This window comes from Macaca thibetana, chromosome 12, assembly GCF_024542745.1.
Source record: "Macaca thibetana thibetana isolate TM-01 chromosome 12, ASM2454274v1, whole genome shotgun sequence".
Classification (NCBI taxonomy): Eukaryota; Metazoa; Chordata; class Mammalia; order Primates; family Cercopithecidae; genus Macaca; species Macaca thibetana.
In genome coordinates this window covers 121,585,446-121,609,164 of record NC_065589.1, presented here as the reverse complement: position 1 = coordinate 121,609,164, position 23,719 = coordinate 121,585,446, and the positions used below count along the sequence as shown (strand labels likewise).

Below are 23,719 nucleotides of genomic sequence, written 5' to 3'. Positions count from 1 at the left end.
GTAATGTTGTGTAACATGCTTCTAAGTGTATGCAGAGGAAATAATTAAAACAATTATATTACCAAAGGAGAAAGATAAAGGGGCACAAAAAGAAATAAGATTTCTGTATTTTATTCATACTGATAAAATGATGATGCCAGTAAACTGTAACAAATTACTTGTATATAATAGAGAATAATACCTAGCAGTTACTAATAAAGCTATTTAAAGAGATGTATTCAAAAGCACTATAGATAAAGCAAAATGGAATTTTAAATAAATATTCAAGTAATCCATAATAAGAAAAAGAAAGCAGAGAAGAGACAAACAGAAAGCATACAGAAAACAAAATATTAAATGGTAAATTTTAATATATTAAAATAAAATATAAATGGCCTGAAGTCACCACTTAAAAGACAGGGATTATCGGATAGGATTATAAACCATGACCCAACTATGTTATTTACAAAAAACTTACTACAGATATGACAAAATAGACAGGTTGAAATTAAGACAATGGCAAAAGATATCTCATGAAGTATTAATCAAAGGAAACTTAGAGTGGCTATATTAATATTAGAAAATATATCTTATCTTCAGAGCAAAGAAAATTACCAGAACCAGAGAGATGTATTATATACTGATAAAAGGGTCAATACACCAAGAAGTCATAGCAATTATAAAAGTGTGTACACCAGGCCGGGCACAGTGGCTCACGTTTGTAATCTCGGCACTTTGGGAGGCTGAGGCGGGCAGATCGTGAGGTCAGGAGATCGAGACCATCCTGGCTAACACGGTGAAACCCCGTCTCTACTAAAAATACAAAAAATTAGCCAGGCGTGGTGGCGGGAGCCTGTAATCCCAGCTACTCGGGAGGCTGAGGCAGGAGTATTGCTTGAACCCAGGAGACGGAGGTTGCAGTGAGCTGACGAGGTGAAACTGCACTCCAGCCTGGGCGACAGAGCAAGACTCTGTCTAAAAAAAAAAAAAAAAAAAAAAAAAGTGTGTACACTAAAAACAACGCTGCAAAATATGTGAAATAACTGATAGAACTGAAAAAACAGTTCTGTCGATAGAACTGAAAGGAGAAATAGACAAATTCACAATTGAATTGTAGTTTGAGACATCCACATCATTCTCCACATGACTGATACAACAAGGAGACAGAATATCAGCAAGTTTACAGAACTCAACACCATTAACCAGCAGTCTTCAACCACAGCCAAATGTACATTCTTTTCAAGTTTCCATTGAATATATGTCAAGACAGAATGTATTGTGGGCCACTAAACAAACCTCAACAAGTTAAAAATAGTTGAAATCAAGTAGCGTATATTATTTGACCAAAATAGAATATCACAGATTCTCAATAACAGAAAGTAGTAGGAAAACTTTCAAACACTTGAAAACTACACACTTTTAAATAATAAATTGGATCAAACAGGAAGGCTCAGGTGTAATAAAAAATACATCCAACTGATTGACAATGAAGATACAACATATTAAAATTTGTTACATTTGTCTAAAATAATGCTTGGTGAAATTTACAGGACTAACTGCATGCACTAGAAAACAGTTCAAGTCAATCATCCAAGCTGCAAGCTCAAGAACTTAGAAAAAGGAAAGCAAAAGTAGCAGAAGGAAGAGGGAAGAGAGCAGAAATCAATGAAATTAAAAAATAACAAAGAAAAATTAATGAAGCAACAAGCTATTTCTTTGAAAAAAATCAATAAAATTGACAAAACTGGCAAAACTGACAAAGGAAAGAGAGAAAAACCAGTATCAGGAATGAAACACTCTGTGTCACTATGGGCATCAAAATAATAATAAAGGAATGCCACAAACAGCTGTATCTCATAAATCTGAAACTTTGACAAAATGATTGAGTCTTTAAAAAAATACAAAATATCACAACCAAACATGAAATATATCATTTGGATAGTCCTATAACTATTAGGAAATTTGAATTCATAATTTTTAAAACAACCCTCCAAAAAAATATCCAGACTCAGTTTCACTGGAGTGTTCTACAAAACAATTAAAGATAAATTAACATCAATTCTAAACTATCTCTTCTGGAAAACAGAGAAATAGGGAAGGTGGAATATGTCACAGTTCATTTAATGAAGATATATACATATAAATGTATATAGGTTTGTTATATTTAATTAATACATATACATATACCTTCATAAGTATATGTAAACACATATATACATGCACATACGTATGCATACATACACACACATATATAGACACTATACACACACATAGATGTAATGTGTAGTCAATGCAATAAGGCAAGAATCTACAGGGCAGGCACCGTGGCTCAAGCTTATAATCCCAGCACTTTGAGAGGCCCAAGTGGATGGATCTTGAGTCCAGGAGTTTGAGACCAGACCAGGCAAAATGATGAAACAAATGCATGTCTACAAAAAAACACAAAAATTAGCCTGGCATGATGGCATGCATCTGTAGTCCCAGCTACTTGGGGGACTGAGGCAGGAGAATCTCTTGAACTCAGGAAGTCGAGGCTAAAGTGAGGCAAGATTGCGCCACTGCACTCCAGCCTGGGTAACAAAGTGAGATGCTGTCAAGAAAAAAAAAAAAAAAATCTACAAAATGACTTCTGGAATTAATAAGTGAGATCAACAAGGTTGCAGAATTCAAGATAAAAATAAAAACATAAATTCTATTTCCATATACTATCAATGAACAGATACAAAAATAAAATAAAATATCATTTGCAATCACTCAGAAAGTTAGTAATTAAATCTAAACAAAACATGACCAGGGTTTTTATGCTAAAAAACTACAAAAAACTGATAAAACAAGGCAAACATCTGTATAAACGGACAGATACACAGTGTTCATGAATTAGAATATTCAATATAGTACAGATGTTAGTTGTTCCCAAACCTGATTTACAGGTTTAATACAAGTACAATCAAATTCCCAGCAAGATATTTTTGTGTACAATTATTTTACTTATAAAACTGTAATTAATTGTTATATTACTATTATTTTAAAATTTATATAGAAAGGCAAAGAATAGCTGAAACAATTTTTGAAAAAAAATGAGAAAGAAAGAAGGAAAGCTGGAAAGAAGGAAAACAACAAAGAAAAGAAGGAAGAAAGAATAAAAAGAGAAATTAGTCTACTCAATTTTAAAACTTATGTCTACAGTAATGAAGACTGTGACAGCGGTAGAAAGAGGGACACATAAATCAATGAAGAAGAAAGAGAACTTGGAAATAAACCCACAAAAATATGGGCAATTTATTTTTGACAACTCAAAAGAAATTTAGTAGAGAAAAGATAAGTTTTTAAAACTCTAAAACTTTTAGAAAAAATGGTAAAAAATATTTGGTATCTATAATACTATGATACTAAACAAAGAGTGCATAATCTGTGAAGCTAAATTTGACTTTACCAAATAAAAAACTTTAATTCTACAAAAGACTCTGTTCATGGGATTGAAAAACAAGTTACAGAGTGAGAGAAAATATTTTATTTATTTACTTATTCATTTATTTTTGAGATGGACTCCCGCTCTCGCTGTCGCGCACGGTTGGAGTGCAACGATGCAGTCTCAGTTCACTGCACTGATCTCCGCCTCCCGGGTTCCAGCAAGTCTGCCGCTTCAGTCTCCTGAGTAGCTGAGATTACAGGCACGCACCACCACACGCCGCGATTGGCCTACCTGAGCCTCCCGAAGTGCCGGGATTACAGGCATAAGCCACTGCGCCCAGCCCGAGAAAGTATTTTCAAGCCACATATTTAACAAAGAGCTAGTATCTAGTACAATTAACTCTGAAAACAACAGTAAGTAAATGATCCAATTACAACTGGGCCAATGACCTAAAGAGAAATTTCACCAAACAGGATATTCAGATGGCAAATAAACACATTAAAGATGTCCAACATCATCAGCCAGTAGATAAATGCAAATTAAAACCACAATGAGATGTCACTATAGAGCTATCAGAATGTCTAAAGTAAAAAATAGTGACAGCACCGAATGCTCTCCAGGATGTGGATCATTCATACATTGCTGGTAGGAATATAAAATTGTAGAGATACTCGGAATATAGTTTGACAGATTCTTTAAAAAGTATACATGCCACTTCCATATGGCCCAACAATTGTACTCCTTGATATTTCTTTCAGAGAAATAAAAAATCATGATTATACAAAGCTTTGTACACAAATTTCACAGTCTTGTTTGTAATGGCTCCAAACTGGAAACGATGCAATTATCTTTTGACAGGTGAATGGTTAAACAAACCGTGGTACATCCACACAACAGAAAACTACTCAGCAATGAAAAGAAGTAAGTAAAAGGGGAAAAAAAGAAAAAAAAAAAAGTAGTTGATACATGCCACTCCATGAATCTCTAGAGAATGAAGTTAAATTTAAAAAGCCAATCTCAAAGGTTGAATTCTCTATGAGTCCTTTTATATAACATTCATAATAGGACAAAAATTACAGGATGGAGAACAGTTTAGTGAGTGCCCGGTGTTGAGGTTGAGAAGAAACTGACCATAAAAGGGCAATATAAGGGATTTTGTATTGATAGAAAATGTTCATATTTTGACAACATGAATGTAATCATCATGGTTGTGATATTGTATTACAGCACAGTACAAGATGTTGAAACAGGGAGAAACTGGTAATGGGAACACAGGATCTCTCATTATTTCTTACAACTGTGTGTGAATCTACAACTATTGCAAAATGAACAGGTCAATTAAAATAAGGAATGAGTGGTTCATTTGCCTTATGCTAGTCCTCCTTGTAAAAAACTTCGAAATTTTGCTCAATATCTTCATATGAAGGCACTCTTTTACTACCACATCCCCTATCAAAGAAACACAAAGCTAATGCTCCAGAGCCATAAGACATTCTGCATCCTACAGCTGATTCATTTACATTTTCTAGAAGCGAATTCCTCAGGCCTATGACTCAGAAAAGGAAGCTATAGTGGAATGCTTACATTTTCTGGAGACAAGAAATTAACACTTTAGAGAAGCTTCCACAGTTTAAAAGCTACTTCGACAAACCAGAGAGCACCTAAAAGAAGGTTGCTAGGATAGTGAGCAGTCAGGAAATCGTTTCACAGAAGAAGTAGTTAAGGAAGTTATAGATATTTCGCCTGGGGAAGAAAAAGGTTCACAGATCTATGCATTTGAAGGGCTGTTAGGTGAGACAAATAGGAGGCTTATTTCCTCTTACTCATAAAGAGTGTTTCCCAAAGGGTGGTTTTAACAGATGATTTTAGGTGGTGTAAGAACTAACATATTTCATGTTAATTGTTATTTTCTTATTTAAATGTGCATTAGAAAAAATAAAGCCAGTACATCTAGTAACACAAAATGTTTACTTATAGGGCATATATACTCTCCCTTAAAGTATACCTAATTTTTATAAGACAGTTTTTAAAGAAAAATATAAGCAAATAAGAGTCCAGATGATTTATGACTACAAGAACTTTGAAGCCTGTTTATGAAAGCAACTGTAAAGTTTTATTGGAGACAAATGACTACCGATGACTAGAATCCTTCAATCACATCTAACAAAACATGTCAAGGATGCCGAGGAAAGGGTTCTTATCATGATTGGGGCCCTGGAAAAAGCATTCTCTTGATCTTCTCCTGATATTTCAGAATCCCAGTGTCCATGATTTTTGAAGGTTGTTCTTGAAGAAGCAGTGAAAATCAACTTATTGTATAATTGTTGGAGATACACTAAAAATAATTATAATGGCATTATTTCAAGCAAGAATGAGCAGTCAGCTAATTTCAGTCAAGGTATTTTCAAAATTGCTTATCTTTCGATCCACCGTCACTTTCTAGGGGCATTTTTTATAGAATGGATTTGGGGACACTCTCAGTGTTTTCTATGCAATTGGCCCAATGCAACTGGAAATGATTTTCAGTGTTCCCTCGGATGAATTTTGTGTGCAATCAATTCAGAAATGACTACTCTAGATTACATACACAGAACACACCCACACTTATGCAGTGGTTCAAAGTCACTGGCACTTTCACAAAGCCTGAGTTACAGTGTTCTTTCTGAGCCGGAAGGTATAATAATCCTGCCTTAGTTTATGGCAATTTGAGAGTCATTTGTTTGGACTGCAAGACTATTTATGGAACGAGACCATATTATACAGTTCATTTATCCTCCTGAATACTAGAAAAATGCATATTTTTGAATGAAATTTTAGCTTACTAAATATTTTACATTAATTTTCCTAAGACCTTCATTGTTGAAGTTGATAAATACTGTGTTTATAGGGCTAGAACACTGGGTAGTGAGGGGCAGTTGGGAGAGAATACAAAATAAATGTAGTGAAAATGCTATTTTAATTCAATCCCCATAGTATGTCTTTCCAAATAATTGAAAATACTTGATGATTTTCTTTTCCCTTGTTCCATATTGAACAAAAATTACATACAAACTTTGTACTTCATATATTGATTATGCTTTTACAATGATAAGTAACAGTTACTGAGTAATCCTAATGTGCTAGGCACTCTTCTCAGCTTTCTACATGTAGCAATTCATTTATTCTTCAACAGCCCTTGAGGTTACCCACATTTTGTGGATACGAAGACTGAAACATATCTGGCTAGTATGTGGTGGAGTTGGGATTTGAACCCATGCATTTTGACCATTATCGAGTCTGTATTTTGAACCTATGATTCAGTGACTTTCAAAGTTTCTTATCCACGTCCCATCATATGAAATAAATTTCTTGTAGAGACTCAGCACACACACACGTATACATACACACGCATGCTCATACACACTCACGTACACATGAATACATATTTTTTTCCTTTGATAAAGTGACAGAAACCACACACTTCTGATATTTTCATCAATTTTATTTTTAAAATGCTAATCAAGTCTTACTAAACTAATTTCACAACCCATCAATTTATTGCAATGCACTGTTTGAAACGATTTGTACAAGGGCACTGATTCTGTGAAGCAAAAAACCAGGGGTTTGGATAGATAAAAGGGATGCAGCCCTTATGTCTGAACACTGAGGCTGTTGGGGATTTAGAGGTTGAATGGATGGTATACAGCAGAGCACACCATCGTGCTATGCCCAAACAGCTGTGGCCCAGAGCAGAAGCCTGGGGCTTCCACACAAGCACCAAGTGCTGGGCTTTCTTGGAGGCAGTGTGGTGTGATGGGAAGAATGTGGGGGTTGGAGCCAGAAAATCAGAGTTTGAAGCCTGTTTCTGCCAATTACTGGCTGAGTGCTCTCAAGCAAATTAATTAATCTCTTTGAGGTCAAATTTTCTGCCTATTACACTGGACTAAAGTAACAGGTGTTTTTGCTGCCCCAAATCATGGACCTTTGTCTTACTTATGACTTCAGTCACAGTTCCAGTGAACAGTTTCACCTAAGCCTAGACTCACTCTGACAGTCCTGTTTCTGCATCTAGCCCTGTGTCTTTTTTGAAGCACTTGGAATCGCTAGATCCAATTCTAGGCATTTTGAGGTATTATTACCCAGGGAGGTGGTTTTCGATTAGAAGTAATCACCCCTGTTTCCTATGTGTGGAACAGGACAAATCTGGAGATTTCTCGCTACCTTTCGCAGAGGTCCCACACAGCTGAGTCCCTGTTGCCTTCAGAATCTGCTGGGCCATGCCCCATATATTGACATTCCCTCCTTCCCTGCATCACTCTCCAGACACTCTTCCTCCTACTTGCTGGGATAATCTCACAAATAAAATACGTGCAGCCAATTCCTTGTCTCAACGTTTGCTATTAGAATAGCACAAATTAAAAGAAACACAGCTGACATAACAGTGGTATTGAGGATTAGGTGATAGAAAATATATTCTATTTCTAGTGTATGTACATTGCATTAGAGATGGCAAAAATTGTAAATTGTCCAAAATTGAAGATTCCATCACAGTTTGAAGATGATCTTTTGAAGAATAAAACCGATTTATTTAGGCCAAGTCATAATTTGAAATTAACAGCTAATATCATACTGCTAGTATGTGGAAGAACTGGAATTCAAACTCAGGTCAGTCCATAGGTACCTGCAACTAGGAATATGTTTACAGACTTTAACCCAGAATTATTCTTTCTAAGGCTTTATTTGAAGGGTATAATTCAGGATATGCACAAAAGAAATAATTGTGCCTATATACAATAAGCTATTACAAGCGCATAACAAAATACTTTTACAGATGTAGAAAGATGTTCAGAACATATTGTCAAATAAAAATAACAGGCTGCTATTCAATATGTAGACCACAATTCTAGTTGTAAACATATTATCTACATGGGAAAATGTATCTATATTCATAAGAAAACAGAATTTGATGGTTATATGCTACAATTTGTAGAACTGCTGTCCTTTCAAGGATTGAATCTGAGGTTTTGCTTGGCATTTTCTTCCCCTTGTTCTGTCTCTACTTTTTGTAATATTTTATTTTCTGAGTCAACATATATTGCTTAAGTTAACTCAATGAATAACACATTTGACTTCGTTGTCATTTTTCTTGCAACTTCACAAGAAACTCTGCATTGGATTTTGTGAGGAAATGCTAAACCATGTCCAAATGCCCTCATTGATCACTCGGACTCAGGAAGGGGAACATCACACACCGGGGCCTTCATGGGGAGGGGGGAGGGGGGAGGGATTGCATTGGGAGTTATACCTGATGTAAATGACGAGTTGATGGGTGCAGCACAGCAACATGGCACAAGTATACATATGTAACAAACCTGCACGTTATGCACATGTACCCTACAACTTAAAGTATAATAATAATAAATAAATTTAAAAAAAAAAAAAAAAAAAAAAAAAAACAAATGCCCTCATTGTGTTCAATGGACTTTACAACAAAGGAGCCCAAAGGAATAGTTCTCAGTTTGAATCTCTTTAGAGTACAAACTCCTAACTCACAAAGCTGATTCAAGTCAAGTTGTATTACAAACTAGAGAGAATCTTGCCTGATTCTACCTACTTTCTATAAAGCTGGTATTAGAGATCATCTTATTTATCCATATTTTAATTGAGGACAAAGTATCAGGAGGACCAGCCTAAACATAGGCATGATGACATTGAGAGAAAACTAAATGAAAATTAAAAACTCAAAGAATAAGGGAAAGGACTTTGAGATCTGACCCTGTGTGACAAATGGTTAGGCTTTCTGTAGTGAACACTTCTGGAGCAAGAGATGGCCTATGTCAACATGTACTTTTCTATGTGCTTGGTTCATCAGACACTGCGATGGGGCCACAGGTAGATAGATTGTTTTTAACTGAGGACTCTCAATAATTTGTGACAACACAATGTCAGAAAAGTAGAGCTGGAGTTTGAATTCAGGAGTTATCTCTAGTTTATCACACAGCTTAGCTTAGGAGAACAACCTATTGGCAAGTATCTCTTCTCAACTAAGGCTTATAATACTGACTGCAATTAGTTGGTTATACTTGTAAAATTCAAGAGGATGCACCCAGACATATTTAGAGGTATGTTATCCAGGGTTTAGTTAATAAAGTGGCCTTCACAACAATGATTAGAGAACAGATTTTGGGAGACACTACAAAGGACTTCTGGATGCTATCATTCATTCAATCAATCAATCAATCAATCAATCAATCACCTTTGTGTATAATTGTATATGCCACTGTGCCTCACTCTTTCAAGCCCTAATAATAAAATCTAATTTTTGCTTGACTTTTACATGTGTCAGCCACTTTATAGTAACAATATTTGAATCTTCACTGATGTTGGTTATGAGAGTTAGAACTTTTCTTTATGTTATAAAGGCGGACACCGAGTTTCTGAAATGCTGCTTGCCCTAAGTCACAGAGACGGCAGATGATGGAGCTATTTTTTATAGGCAGACTATAGGTCTCATCCCTGGGCTGGCTTCTTTTATATTACGCTGGCTTCAACTCCCACACCATCATTCTGGAGCCATCACTAGCTAGCATCTCAGCTTTGCAGAGTGCCAGTGTGACCACTATCTTCTCCACTTTCATTACCATTTTTCAGAGGGAATAACAAACTGAAATGACTAGAGATTAAAAAGGAATTCTTGCCTTTCCAAAACAGGGTTGGTGCACTCTCCTGAAAATATACAAATGCAAACGGACTACCAGGGAGGAAAATAGGGGTGCCATATAGTCCTCCTTTGCTGGCAGATATTAGTGAGAAAAAACTTTAAAGACACCAAGAGAGTGTTTCTGGTAAAAGCCCAGGACCGGAGGACAGTTGAGAAAGAAGGAAAGCTTCAAAGTGTCAGCCAAATTGTCATAATCAGGGAGTTGAAGGATACAAGAAAAAGCTTCAAATATGAACACTATTGTACCTGTAGTACACTGTAATATTATACTTGTTATAGGCTATAGTCTTTAAAAACAGTCTTAAGTAAATTGAGTCTCGAGAAACAGTTTCGTGAAATTTGAGAAGCTGGAGACTCTGGCATGAGCAGGAGGTAGGGTTCTTGAGGAACTAGAGCTGCTGCAAAATCAACTATATTTTCCAGGAAGCTTAATTGACTGAGATCACAGTCAGAGTTCGAGTCGAGACAAAGAATGTGAAGTCAGGGTTTGAGATGCCATCTGATGCCAAGCAATGTGAAGTTAAGCTATAATATCTGTAATGAGGCTACCTGAATTTTAAAATCTAAATCAGCCTTTACCCCTTAATACCTATAATCATTGGGTTAATCATATAATCTTGCTGTGCCTCAATTTTCTTTTCCATATCATAGGCAAACTCATAGTTCCTACTTCATAGTATAGGCAGTCCTCACTTTGTAAACATTTCTGAGATGCACAAGTTTTACTTATCACAGTTTAGGTAAATGACAAAGTCCTCCAAAAGCATGACTCAAGTTTTAATTACTATGGTATATTAATTTTGAGTAAAGGCATGAAGTACAAACTTTGCTGTTAGTTCTTTAGTTCACAAATCACTACATACGTGAGAGATGCCTAGCATGACCAGTGACCAGTCACATCACTTCTTCCAAACTCTTTCAGTGATTGCTGACTGTGTATCTGCTAATCAGTCCACACACAGACAGCAAAATGTGTAGTTGTGTTGCTTCCTTCTCTCCCAGTGGTAAATCTATGTGACATTTTAAAAAAATTGATAATTGAAAAGCAGAAGTGAGAAACAGAGGTGAAAGTGCAGCAAAGAAATGAAAAATGATAACACTGGGATTAAAATTTAAATGGAAGCCAAATGGAGACCAAACAGCTGACCTTGGAAACCTTGACATTTTGCTATTCAAGGGATTCTAGACATGCAGGCTAAGAACTTAGCAAAGATGAACTCATCAACATAAATGAGAAAAGTGATTGTGACGAAAAGGTTGAAAATGTCCCAGACTTACAGATGATGGGAAAAAACTTCACATGAAATGGATTCTCAGAGATAATTTGTGACATTGAAGTGCAGAGGATAAAATGTTAGAAGTTGATCCCAACTTAGAAAGGAGTATGACAGGTCACCAAGGATTAGAAAAGATGCCTGCTTTGTATAGTGAGTCATATGACGAACAGGAGGCAAGCTAATCTAGCTATTTTAGGTAAATTGTTTTAATGAAGAAATAAAACACTTTGGTTGTCAGTGTTTCTAATATGTTTAAATTAGGGTGTACTGAATACATATTATATTTTTTCATATCCCTATACATTTATCCCCAACTGTAAAAAAAGTACATTTTTAATGTTTGACATCAGTTTTTTAAAAGTCACAAAATATTGCACTTTTTCCTGTTGATTATTGTGCTTGCTTTATGCAGTTTCAGCTTTCACAGACACAAGGAACACTGCCTGCATTGCCAGAAGATTAAATCAAACTATGTAAAATGGAAGAGCACCATGCTTTCCTCACAGTAAATGAGGCTTAGGCATCATAATAACAATAGGAGTAATATTGGCAGTTGCATAAAATCATAATAATAATGACAATAGATGATGATGATGATGATGATGATGAAGAATAGATCTGATGTCAAAGTTTTTGCTGGAGATGGTAGACACAAGATGATCGAATTTATAGATCCTGCTTTACCCATTCCTTCCATTCCACATTCTGCACTCAGAAATATAGATCACAGGCTGGTAAGTGCTGTTTAGGAGTCTATACCCATGACAGTGCTAAATGCCAAAGGGACAGGGCAAGGGTTCCTCTGGTCCCATTTGGTGTTTCTGCACTGTTTTCCATATGCAACAGCCTCGCCTTGATGTTCCTCTCCTTGCTCTCACTTACTCCCTTTAAAATAGTGAATTTTTAATTTTTGTGGATACATACTAGGTGTAGATATTTATGGGGTACATGATATACTTTGATATAAGCACGGAATGTGTAATAATAACATCATGGTAAATGACGCATCCATCCCTTCAAGCATCTATTCTTTGTGTTACAAGTAATCCAATTATATTCTTTTAGTTATTTAAAAATATACAATCAAATTACTGTTGACCACAGTCACCCTATTATACTGCCAAATACTAGGTCTCATTCATTCTTTCCAACTACTTTTTGTGCCCATTAACCAGCACATGCTTGTCTGCTATTTGTCTTATTTGAGAAAAGTCCATTCAGGTTTATTGCCCATTTTTTGATCAGATTATTAGCTTTTTTCCTATGGGATTGTTTGAGCTCCTTATTTGTACCAGTTATTAATCCTTTGTCAGATGGGTAGTTTGCAAAAATGTTGTCACATTTTGAGGGTTGTCTCTTCATTTTGTTAATTGTTTCATTTGCTGTGTAGAAGCTTTCAAACATGATGTGATACCATTTGTCCATTTTTGTTTTGGTTCCCTATGTTTGTGAAGTATTACTATAGAAATCTTTGCCCAGACCAATATCCTGGAGAGTTTCCCCAATATCCTGTAGCAGTTTCATAGTATGAGGTCTTTAATTGAAGTCTTTAATTCATTTTGATTGGACTTTTTGTATATGGTGAGGGATAGAGGTCTAGGTTCATTTTTCTGCATGTGGATGACCAGTTTTCCCAGCACCATTTATTGAAGAGACTGAATTTTCTCCAATGTATATCCTTGGCAACGTTGTCAAAAATGAGTTGACTGTAGATGTATGAATTTATTTCTGGGTTCTCTATTCTGTTCCATTGGTCTATGTGTCTGCTTTTATTCCAGTACCATGCTGGTTTTGATTACTATAGCTCTGTGGTATTATCTGAAGTCCTGTAATGTGATTCCTCCAGTTTTGTTCTTTTTACTCAGGATAGCTTTGGCTCTTCTGGGTCTTTTGTAATTATATGTAAGTTTTAGGATTATTTTTTCTATTTCTGTGAAGAATGTCATTGGTATTTTGATAGGGATTGCATTGAATCTATAGATTGTTTTGGGTAATATGGACATTTTAATAATATTGATTCACTTGATCCATGAATATGGACTATCTTTCCACTTTTTGGTGTCCTCTTTAATTTTTTTCATCAATATTTTGTAATATTCATTGTAGAGATATTTCATTTTCTGGTTAATTCCTAGATATTCAATTTTATTTGTTGCTATTTTAAATTAGATGATTTTTATTTCTTTTTCAGATTACTTAGTGCTGACATATAGAAATGCTACTGATTTTTGTATGTTGATTTTGCACCCTGCAATTTTACTGAATTTGTTTATCAGTTCTAATAATTTTCTTGATGAAATCCTTAAGATTTTCTGGATATAAGATCATATTGTCTGCAAGCAAAGTACTTTGATTTCTTTCTTTACAATTTGAATGCTCTATTTCTTTCCCTTGTTTGATTGTTCTACCTAGGACTACCAGTACTATATTCAATAACAGTGGTAAAAGCAGGTATCCTTTTGTGTGTGTGTGTGTGTGTGTGTGTGTGTGTGTGTGTGTTTTCACATCTTAAAGGAAAAGCTTCCAGTTTTGTTTTGTTTCTTCTTAATTCAGTATAATACTAGTTTGGGTCTGTCATATATGGCATTTATTATGTTGAGGTATGTTCCTTCTATTCCCAGTTCCTGAGGAATTTTATCATGAATCGATGTTGAATTTTATCTAATACTTTCTCAGCATCAATTGAAATGATAATATGTCTTTCATTCTGTTGATAAGATGTATCACACTGATTGATTTTCATATGTTGAACCATTCTTGCATCATGGGGATAAATCCTACTTCTTCATAATGAATAATCTTTTTACTATGTTGTGGAATTCTGTTTGCTCGCATTTTGCTGAGGGTTTTTGCATCAATATGCATCTTGAATATTGGCCTGTAGTTTTGTTTTTTGATGTGTTTTTGTCTGGCTTTGGTATCAGGGTAAGAGAAGCCTCATAGATTGGCCTCTTAGAATTAATTTGGAAGTATTCTCTTTTCCTATATTTTTTGAAATAGTTTGAGTAGGATTTGGTATTAGTTCTTCTTTAAATGTTTGGTAGAATTCAGCAGTGAGGCTATTGGGTCTCAGGACTTTCTTTACTGGGAGACTTTTTGTTATGGCTTCTGTCTCATTACTTGTTATTGGTCTGTTCAGATTTTGGATTCTTTAATGGTTCAATCTTGGTAGGTTGTATATGTCTAGGAATTTATCCATTTCTTTTAGATTTTCCAATTTATTGACATATAGTTGCTCACAGTAGCCACTAATAATTTTTTGAGTTTCTGTGGTGTCAGTTGGAATTTCTTATTTTTCATCTTCTATTTTATTTATTTGGGTCTTTTTTTCTTAGTCAGTCTGTCTAAAGGTTTGTCCATTTTGTTTATCTTTTCAAAAACTTTTCATTTTGTTAATCTTTTGCATTTTTTTCATTTTAATTTTATTTATTTGTGCCCCAATCTTTATTATTTATTTTACTAATTTTGGGTTTGGTTTGTTTCTGCTTTTCTAGTTCTCTAACATGCATCATTTGGTTATTTATTTGAAGTTTTCCTTATTTCTTTTTATAGAGGCACTTATAGCTATAAAATTTCCTCTTCAGTATGAAGAAACAATATGGTTTCACTGTATTCCATAGGTTTTGATATATTGTGTGTCCATTATCATTTGTTTCAAAAAATTTTTCAATTGCCTTCTTATTTTCTTCATTGATCTTCTGGTAATTCAGGAGCATATTGTTTTACTTCCATGCATTTGTATAGTTTTCAAAATTAAAAACTAAGTTGTTTTACTTAAGGATAGTTTATATATGACAATTAGGGTGTTATAATATTCTGTGTTTCTCTGTGCACTTACTATTCCCAGTTAGTTTTGTACCTTCAAATAATTTCTTATCACTCATTAACATCCTTTTATTTCAGATTGAGGAACTCCCTTTAGCATCTCTTGCTATTGATTTCTGGTTTTAGTCCATCAGAAAATATGCTCGATATGATTTCCACTTTTTGAATATCTTAAGGCTTGTATTGAAGTCTACTATGTAGTCTATCCTTTAGAATAATCTGTATACTGAGGAGAAGACTGTATCTTCTGGAGTTATTGGATAAAATGCTCTGTAAATATTTATTAGATCCATTTGCTGTATAGTGCAGATTAAATTTGATGTTTCTTTCTTGATTTTCTGTCTGGAAGATCTGTCTAATCCTGAAAGTGGAGTATTGAATTCCCCATTTCTTATTGTATTGAAGTCTATCTTTCTCTTTAGTGCTAATAATATTTGCTTTATATATCTGAAAGCTCTAGTGTTGGGTGGGTGCATATATATTTACCATCACCATTATTTTGCTGTATTGACTTTGTTATCATTATATAATGCCTTTCTTTGTCTCTATTTACAGTGTTTGTATTGAAATCTCTGCTGTCTGATGTCAGTATAGCTACTCCTGCTCTTTTTATTGGTTTCCTTCAGCATAGATTATCTATTTTTCATTCCTTTGTTTTCAATCTATGTCTATCTTTATATGTGAGGTGTGTTTCTTGCAGGCAACAGATAATTGGGTCTTCTTTTTTTTTTTTTTCATTCAGCCACTCTATTTCTCTTTATTGGAGAGTTTCGTTCATTTACATTCAATGTTATTATTGATAAGTGAGGACTTACTCCTACCATTTTATTTGTTTTCTGGTGGTTTTGTGGTCTCGTTTCTTTCTTTCCTTCTTATCTTCCTCTTAATGAAAGTGCTATTTTTCTGATGGTATAATTTCTTGCTTTTTATATTTTGTGTATTTGTTGTATGTTTTTGATTTAAGATTATCATGAGACTTAAAAATACTATCTTGTAACCCATGATTTTAAAGTGATGACAACTTAACACTGATGGCATAAACAAACAAACAAAAAGAAAACTCATAAAAACTGAGCAGTTTAACTTTATTCACCCACCTTTTAACTTTTTGTTGTTTCTCTTTATATCTTAGAGTACTATCTATGTTTTAAACTGTTGTTGCAATTATTATTTTTGATTGATTCATTCTTTAGTCATTTTACTTAAGAATAGTTTATATATGACAATTATGGTGTTATAATGTTCTGTGTTTCTCTGTGTGCTCACTATTCCCAGTTAGTTTTGTACCTTCAGATAATTTCTTATCGCTCATTAACATCCTTTTATTTCAGATTGAGGAACTCCCTTTAGCATTTCTTGTAGAACAGTTCTGGTGTTGAAGAAATCCCACAGCTTGGTGATCTTCAATAAGATCTGAAAGAATTCTCTGAATTATCAGGCACAGGATCTTGTTCTCTTCCTTACTTTCTCCTAAACAAATAGCATGTCCCTCTGTGATGAGGTGCCTGGAGCTAGGGATAGGGTGATGCATGTACTCCTGTGGCCACCACCACTGAAAGTGCCCTGGTTCAGACCTGAAGTCAGCACAGCACTAGGTCTCACTCGAGGCCTGCTGTAATCACTACCTGGATATGACCTACGTTCGTTGAAGTCCCTAGGGCTCTACAATCAGCAGATAAGTGAACCCAGCCAGGTTTATCCCCTTCCCTTCAGGGTGGCAAGTTCCCCCAGACCCTGAGCAGGTCCAGAGATGCTGACTTGGAGCCACGTATTTAAGTTAAAATCTTTTGAAATATAGCTGGTATTCTATTCTACTGCAGATAAGCTATCACTCAAACCACAAGACAAAGTCCTTCCTGCTCTTCCTTCCCCCTTCCACAGTCAGAGGAGTCTCATCATGGCCACCATAACTCTGGCCCACCGGGAGTTCTGCTAGGCAACTGCTAACGTTCACTTAGGGTTCAAGGGCTCCTCACTTAAGGCACTTGTGAATGCTGACAGGCCGGGGATTCACCCTTTATGGCAATGGGCTCCCCTTTGGCTCAAAACAGGTCCATTAATGTTATCCAAGAGCCTAGGCCTGGACTTGGGAACCCAAAGATCCCACTTGGTGCTCTACTACACTGTGGTCAAGCTGTTACGTGAAGTGAATATGTCTCAGGATTTCTCCCAAGGCCCATGGTATACTACCTGGGTATCACTGTTGATAATTCAGGGCCCAAGAGCTCTTTAGTCAGCAGGTGATGAATCCTTCCAGGACCAGATCCTTCCTGTCTGACCTAGGGTATATCTAGAAATGTTGTCTGGGAGCTAGGGCCTGGGATAGGGGCCTCAGAACTCTGCCTGGTGTTGTGTCCTACTGTGGCTGGGCTGGTATTCAAAATGTAAGACAGAGTCCTCCTTACTTTTCTCTCTCTTCTCAAGAAGAAGGAAGGAGTCCTTTTCACTGCTGTGAGTTGTGCTACCTGTTGTTGAAGGAGGGGTGGTGCAATCACTCTCTTAGCAGTCATGTCTGGTGTCTCACTAGGTCATGCACCGTCCCAGTCCACTGGCTCTAAGCTCAGCACAGCATCAGGACTTGCCTAAGAAATGCCATTCTTGTGTCCTAGTCTGCCTTTCAAATTCACCTGGGACTGCAGAGCACTTCAGCCCACTAAGGTGAGGCTTCTGAGAAACTCAAGTTCCAGCCTCAGGGCTGAGTGATTCTCCTATGGCTGGGGCTGGTCCAAATGCTCCTTATGTGGGCCCTGGGCAGGTGCTGGCTGAGCCAAAGATGGCTTTGCTCTTTGCTATGACAAGGCAGAACTGAGTTCAATGCAAAGTCCCCCAGTTGCTGCGCTCTCCCTCCCTGATATATACAGATTCTCTCTTGGTGCTATGCAGCCACTTCCAGCGGGTAGAAAGGGTTAGCACCAACAATTCCAGACTCACTCTCCTAGTCTCTTCAATGCTTCTTTCAACCATATGAAGAAAAATACAGGTAGTATGATTCTCACCTGATGTTTGGTTCTTGTAACTGTGCATTTTTGTGTGCAGATAGTTAGAAGCATTCTTGCAGAGAGTGGGGAGGGCAGGAGGACAATTGGTGGGGCTTTCTATTCTGTCTCCTTGCTCCACTCATCTACTCTCTTTTTCTTTGGTTTTATTGTTTATTTCTCTTTCTCCAATATGATTGAATATATCCAGATTATACACACTAAGTTTATTTATAGTTAAAAGTAAATGTAATATTGTTATTTCAATTAATAAAATAGAGTAATACCAAGTCACTTAGGCTTTTAAACGATAAGAAATACAGTCTAACTATGGAAAATACAAGTTCTAATTTCAACAAACACCAAAGCTTTCTCAAGAAAAAGATACTTGAGCAGTGTGTTCTCTATTCCCACTTGTCTCAGTCTTAACACTTTTTCTGAAAACACAACAATGATTAAAAACTATAGTTGAAATTACATACTCTCAGTTATTGGCTAAAAGTGCCATGTTCCCCAGCCCCCCCAAAAAAAGTTACTCATGCTCTAATTTCTTGAACCTGTAAATTTATCCTCTATGACACAATGGACCTTTGCAGATGTGATTAAAGATATTGAGATGGGAAGATTATCCAATGTTATCTGTGGGACAATTACATTTATCTTATAGGATGGGGGCAAAGGAAGATTTTAAACAGACGAGGAGGTGGCAGTGTAGCCATAGATGCAGGGACTGGCATGATGCAACCACAGATCAAAGAATGCTGGCAGCTTCCAGAAGCCAGAAGGGGTAAGAAACAAGATTGTCCTCTAGAGCCTCCAGAAGAAGCATGTTCTTGCCAGCACCCTGATTCTGACCCATAGTACCGATTCCAGACTTCTGACCCTCCAGAACTATGAGAGAACAAATTTCTGCTGCTTTGAGCCATGAAGTTGGTAGAAGTTTTTTATACTGAAGCCACAGGAAACCAATAGACTATATACTTTCAGATTTTGTGTGTTCACCCAATTATCTTTTTGTTTGTGGGTTTAATCCAAATCCACATTTATTGAATACGTATCAAGTGCAAAGTGTCTAGAAGATAGTTTGAATGGAACAAGGCTCCTGTCTTCCAGGTGCTTGTAATCTAAGCAAACAGGTAAATACAAGAGTTACAGTGTAGTCCTGAAGAGTACAATGTAGTCTTGAATTCTTCAAATTCCTGCACTTGGTTACAAACAGCAGCATATTTGTTTAGTAGGATACCATTTGGCCATTTAAAACAAGGTTGTAAACAAACACATTGACATGGAGATATGTTGACATATATAGATATACTAAAAGGACAGTACCATTAAATAATTTTTACAGTGCATAAAAATGATCAGGAAGCATATGATTGGGGGCATTCTTCATAGTTTTCCATAGGTAGTGGGTTTATGATGTTTATTTAATCTCTGTTTTGTTAAGTGTTTTCCAGTGTCCTGATTTTTTTAATAATAAGAAGATAAACTATTTTCTTTTGTAAAAATTGCCTGGATTCAGTGCCAGTTAGAAGCACCTTCAGGATGTAAAAGTAACACAGAGGAGAAATCAAGAGTCTGACCAGGTGGTGTCTTCACATTGAAACTTTGCCACATAGAAGAATGTATGCCGTATTTATTCAATGTTCAGATGCCATTGATCCAATGGGATATTACTAATTTAAAAACAGTTTTCAGAGGGGAAAAAACTCATCACTAGATTAAATACGTATACCCTCATCTCCAAATTAATAATGTGTAATGAAGTCTACATTAGATTTGAGAAAAATGATCTTTTTCAAAAAGTAATCTGGCTTCTGTTCTGATCAAGACTAAAGTGAAATCACTTGGATTAAACAGAAGCATTCCAGAGTTTTAGTGTGAGTATCCATAATGCTCTTCAAGATGTGGGGAAAGAAAAAAAGCCGGTCTCTCTCAGGCTGCACCCTACCATGACCCCTACCTTCTTGCCCCACACACAGTTAGAGATGTCGCCGAACCAATACCCAGTGTCAGCTAAGTGGAGATTTCCTGAACCTAAGTACTCAGGCAGACTGCAGTGGGAAGTCCCTCTGATTGTTGTGCTGGCTGCTCTGATACTCTCCCTCGAGAGCATATCCACTTACTGTTAATAGCTTCAGAACATATTTCTCAATTTGAAACCAAAACCAGACTGTGAATACATCGTCCTTTTTTAGCTTTATAAAGCAGATGGACTTTAAGCTGATAAACCTCCAGACGGAGACTAACATTAGTATCAATACTGTGAACTAAATTGGATTTTTTACTTTTGATTATGAGTCATCCAGTTTGTGGATTGTAGCTCAACCGTGTTAAACTGAGAACACCAACCATGAGAGGAGGTGGCTATATTGCTCAGCACTTGAATTCCTATTTCTGTTGGTTGGTACAGCCATTCTTCCAGGGTTCCAAATTTGGATCCTTTGTGTTATTATAATGACAAGTTTCAGTTTTGGGACATTATAGCTGCTGCTCTGCATACAGAGTCTGGATTTGTACAACTGTTTAACAAATTAATATCAGTTTCACATTAAGATGTAGAAATAGGTGCCCAGAGGGATTTAGAAACTTGACCAAGATAACTGAGCTTGAACTTGGTAAAGCTGGCATCTGACCCTGTGTGACTCATTCGTGTCTCTACTGATACTCTAGCTCATCTTTGGTGGTGGGCAGATCTGCTGGGTTTTTTTTGTTTTTTTTTTTATACCCACAGAATACATTAAATAAATTACCTTTGCATCATACTGGAAACTGGCCAGACCAATTGGAATTGGTCAGGATGAACTGAATGGCTCATGGTCTGAATCAGGTATGGTGCCAGTGTTGTGTGTATACATTTTTAAGGCTTATCTTGCTTATCAGCTTCTTCACCATCTACTTCAATCTCTGGCCATTTATTTGCTCAACTGTAAGGCAGAACATTCAGTAATTGATTGCTGTTTATGTGCCTGAATTCCAACCACTTCCATCTATCATCAGTGTCTGTACTTTCCCTATTCGAGCTGCTTTTTTAAAGGTTGTCTGCATAATTCTCCATGGACTCATACCATTCAGCTCTTCAATAAATATGGCATATTCACTATAGAAGGTACTGGGGGATTACAACAGCTAATAACACAAACAAGGACCTACAAAAATGAAAAGAAGTCATCCAAGAAGTAATTATACTAGAATGAGATAATGTAAGTACAGAGGGGTCATAGGAGCCTTTAGCAGAAAGGAGTAATCTACACTAGGGTCAAAACCCACTTTCCACAAAAAGTGATATTGTATATGAAACCTGAAGGATGACAGGAATCAGACTGACAGGAGAAAATGGCATTCCCGGTGGTGGGAAAACCACATGCTTTACCCGATGGGAGGACACACATGCATTAGCAAGATTTCAAGGAGATTCAGAATAGCGGAAGTCCAGCGGTAGTCACAGGACGGTGGTGGAACACTGAATAATGATATGGGAGAGGTAGACATAAACTTAGTTATTGATATACCCATAAGACATTTTATGAAGTTTTGACTTCATCAAAAAGCAATGAGCTCCATTGAAGATGCTCTGTAAGTCAAGAAATTATAAGATTCACATGATAGAGAATAAAATAGAGGAGTGAAAATTGATGGATGCAGAAGACCAGTTAGAAATCCACGATAGTAACCCAGGTATGCAAAGATGCTGGTTTGGACGGTGTTGGTGTTAATAGAAATGGAGAGAAGCAGGTATAAGATGTATGAAGGTCATGGAATTGACAGGATTGGGGATTGATTAGACATGGTTAATGAGGGGGGAAAAAGGCAATGGATCCTTTTCTGAACCTTTCTCACCATGCCTGAAAAACAAACTATGGAAACCCTATAGCAAGTGACCTCCATCAGATAGTGCTCTTTATTCTAAGCCTTTAAAGCATGTAACAGTCCAATTTCCAGTATCAGTTATAGTCTTTCTGCTTTAAGTGGTAGAAATCCTGATTCAGATGCACTTAAACAATACAGGGGGATTTGATCTCAGATATCAAGAACCTAAAGGAAGAATAGGCCTTTGAGGTTGCTAACTTAGCTACTACATTGTGTCATCAGAAACTGAGTTTCTTTCCATATTTCTCCTCTCTTTACAAGCACCAGCTTCATCCTAAGTCTGGCTGTGTGTTGTCTGCAGCAATGAGAGCAATATGTTTTCTTATGATTTTCAGCAACAGGAAGTGCCTGACTTTTTTTCTCAGAAAGTATAGCAGATTTTGCTTTTCATCTCATTGGATAAATGGGCATAAGCTGACAAATATCTAGCACTGAGTATGGACATACTATGCTTGCCTTAAACGAATCATCTAATATGGAATGTCCTATGCCCACCTTTATTCCACTGCTTTGATGACATCATTTTTCTCTTGTGAATCTTACTCCATCTCCTCATTCATTACCAGGCCTGGAAATGGTTTGCCTTCCTGGATTTTGGCCAGAGGCTTTGGTCTCTTTTTCTTTGCATTCTGGCACTTATTTTAGTGCCATACATAGAGAAGGACTTGAGAAGTATTATATTTGCTGAATGTAAGAAATATGTGTTGCGTACTGGATGTTAAACAGAGTTTAAGTACTTCCATAATAGTCATTTAATGCTCCTTATACCTTAAACTTCTCTTTCTAAATTATAATTCAGTAAGAACAAGAACCAGGCCTTCTTATTTTATGGCCTAAATTATAACTCAGTAAGAACAAGAAGCAGGCCTTCTTATTTTATGGCTGGACTAAGCATGAAAAGGTTTCAGTAAATATTTTTGAAATAATTTGTTGTAGAATTTGAAGTCATAGAATAAAAAGATACCTACATCAACATTCCTATTTCATGAAAGAGGAAATTGGCACGTGGAACTATGTACAAATGAGCTTAAGATGACGTAACTAGATGGACGGAGCTGGAAATTATAACGCGATCTTCTAACTTCAAGTTGAGTGTTGAATAACTTTTTGTTAGGTGTCATGATTGCTACCTGTTCATAAATTAGTATTTATGAGCTCATTATTTGGCTGCATTAGTTTTTCAGGCTCAGTGGGTATTAAAAAACTGTAAAACAGATATTACTGACCCCAATATTCCCTTGATCTTTTTGCTACAACGACGTAACCAATTAGAAAGAATCATTAAGGACAATCATTAAGGACAAAAGAAACAAAAAACTAACAAAACAAAAATCCAGTAACAACTCACATCTCTTATCACTAATATTAGAAGACTTTCTAGTCTTCAGTTAGATGAATTCTCTAATGAATGACTGTGATATGCTCTCCCAGACTCTACTCCCGATGCAGAGAAAAATAATGACTGCTGTGTCCTCCATGAAAAAAATGCCAAAAGTACCTTTTTTGTCTTTCTTTCTTGTTAAACAAACAAACAAGCCACACCAAAAAACTCCCTAGGAGAAAGGGACCCTAACTTTGTGTGTCCTGCTTCATGGCCTTGACTGATAGGCTTTCCCCACACAGACAACCTAGAGTTTTCTAACCACTGGTTCTAAATCCACAGGCACCACTCTATCCTTAA

General features: G+C 36.2%; 1 protein-coding gene across 1 annotated transcript in view; it reads right to left on the bottom strand.

Annotated features, from left to right (window-relative positions):
- The window catches only part of CNTNAP5 (contactin associated protein family member 5), an 862,050-nt gene that overhangs the window by 801,347 nt on the left and 36,984 nt on the right, over window positions 1-23,719 (bottom strand). The gene's annotated exons all lie outside the window — the stretch shown is intronic.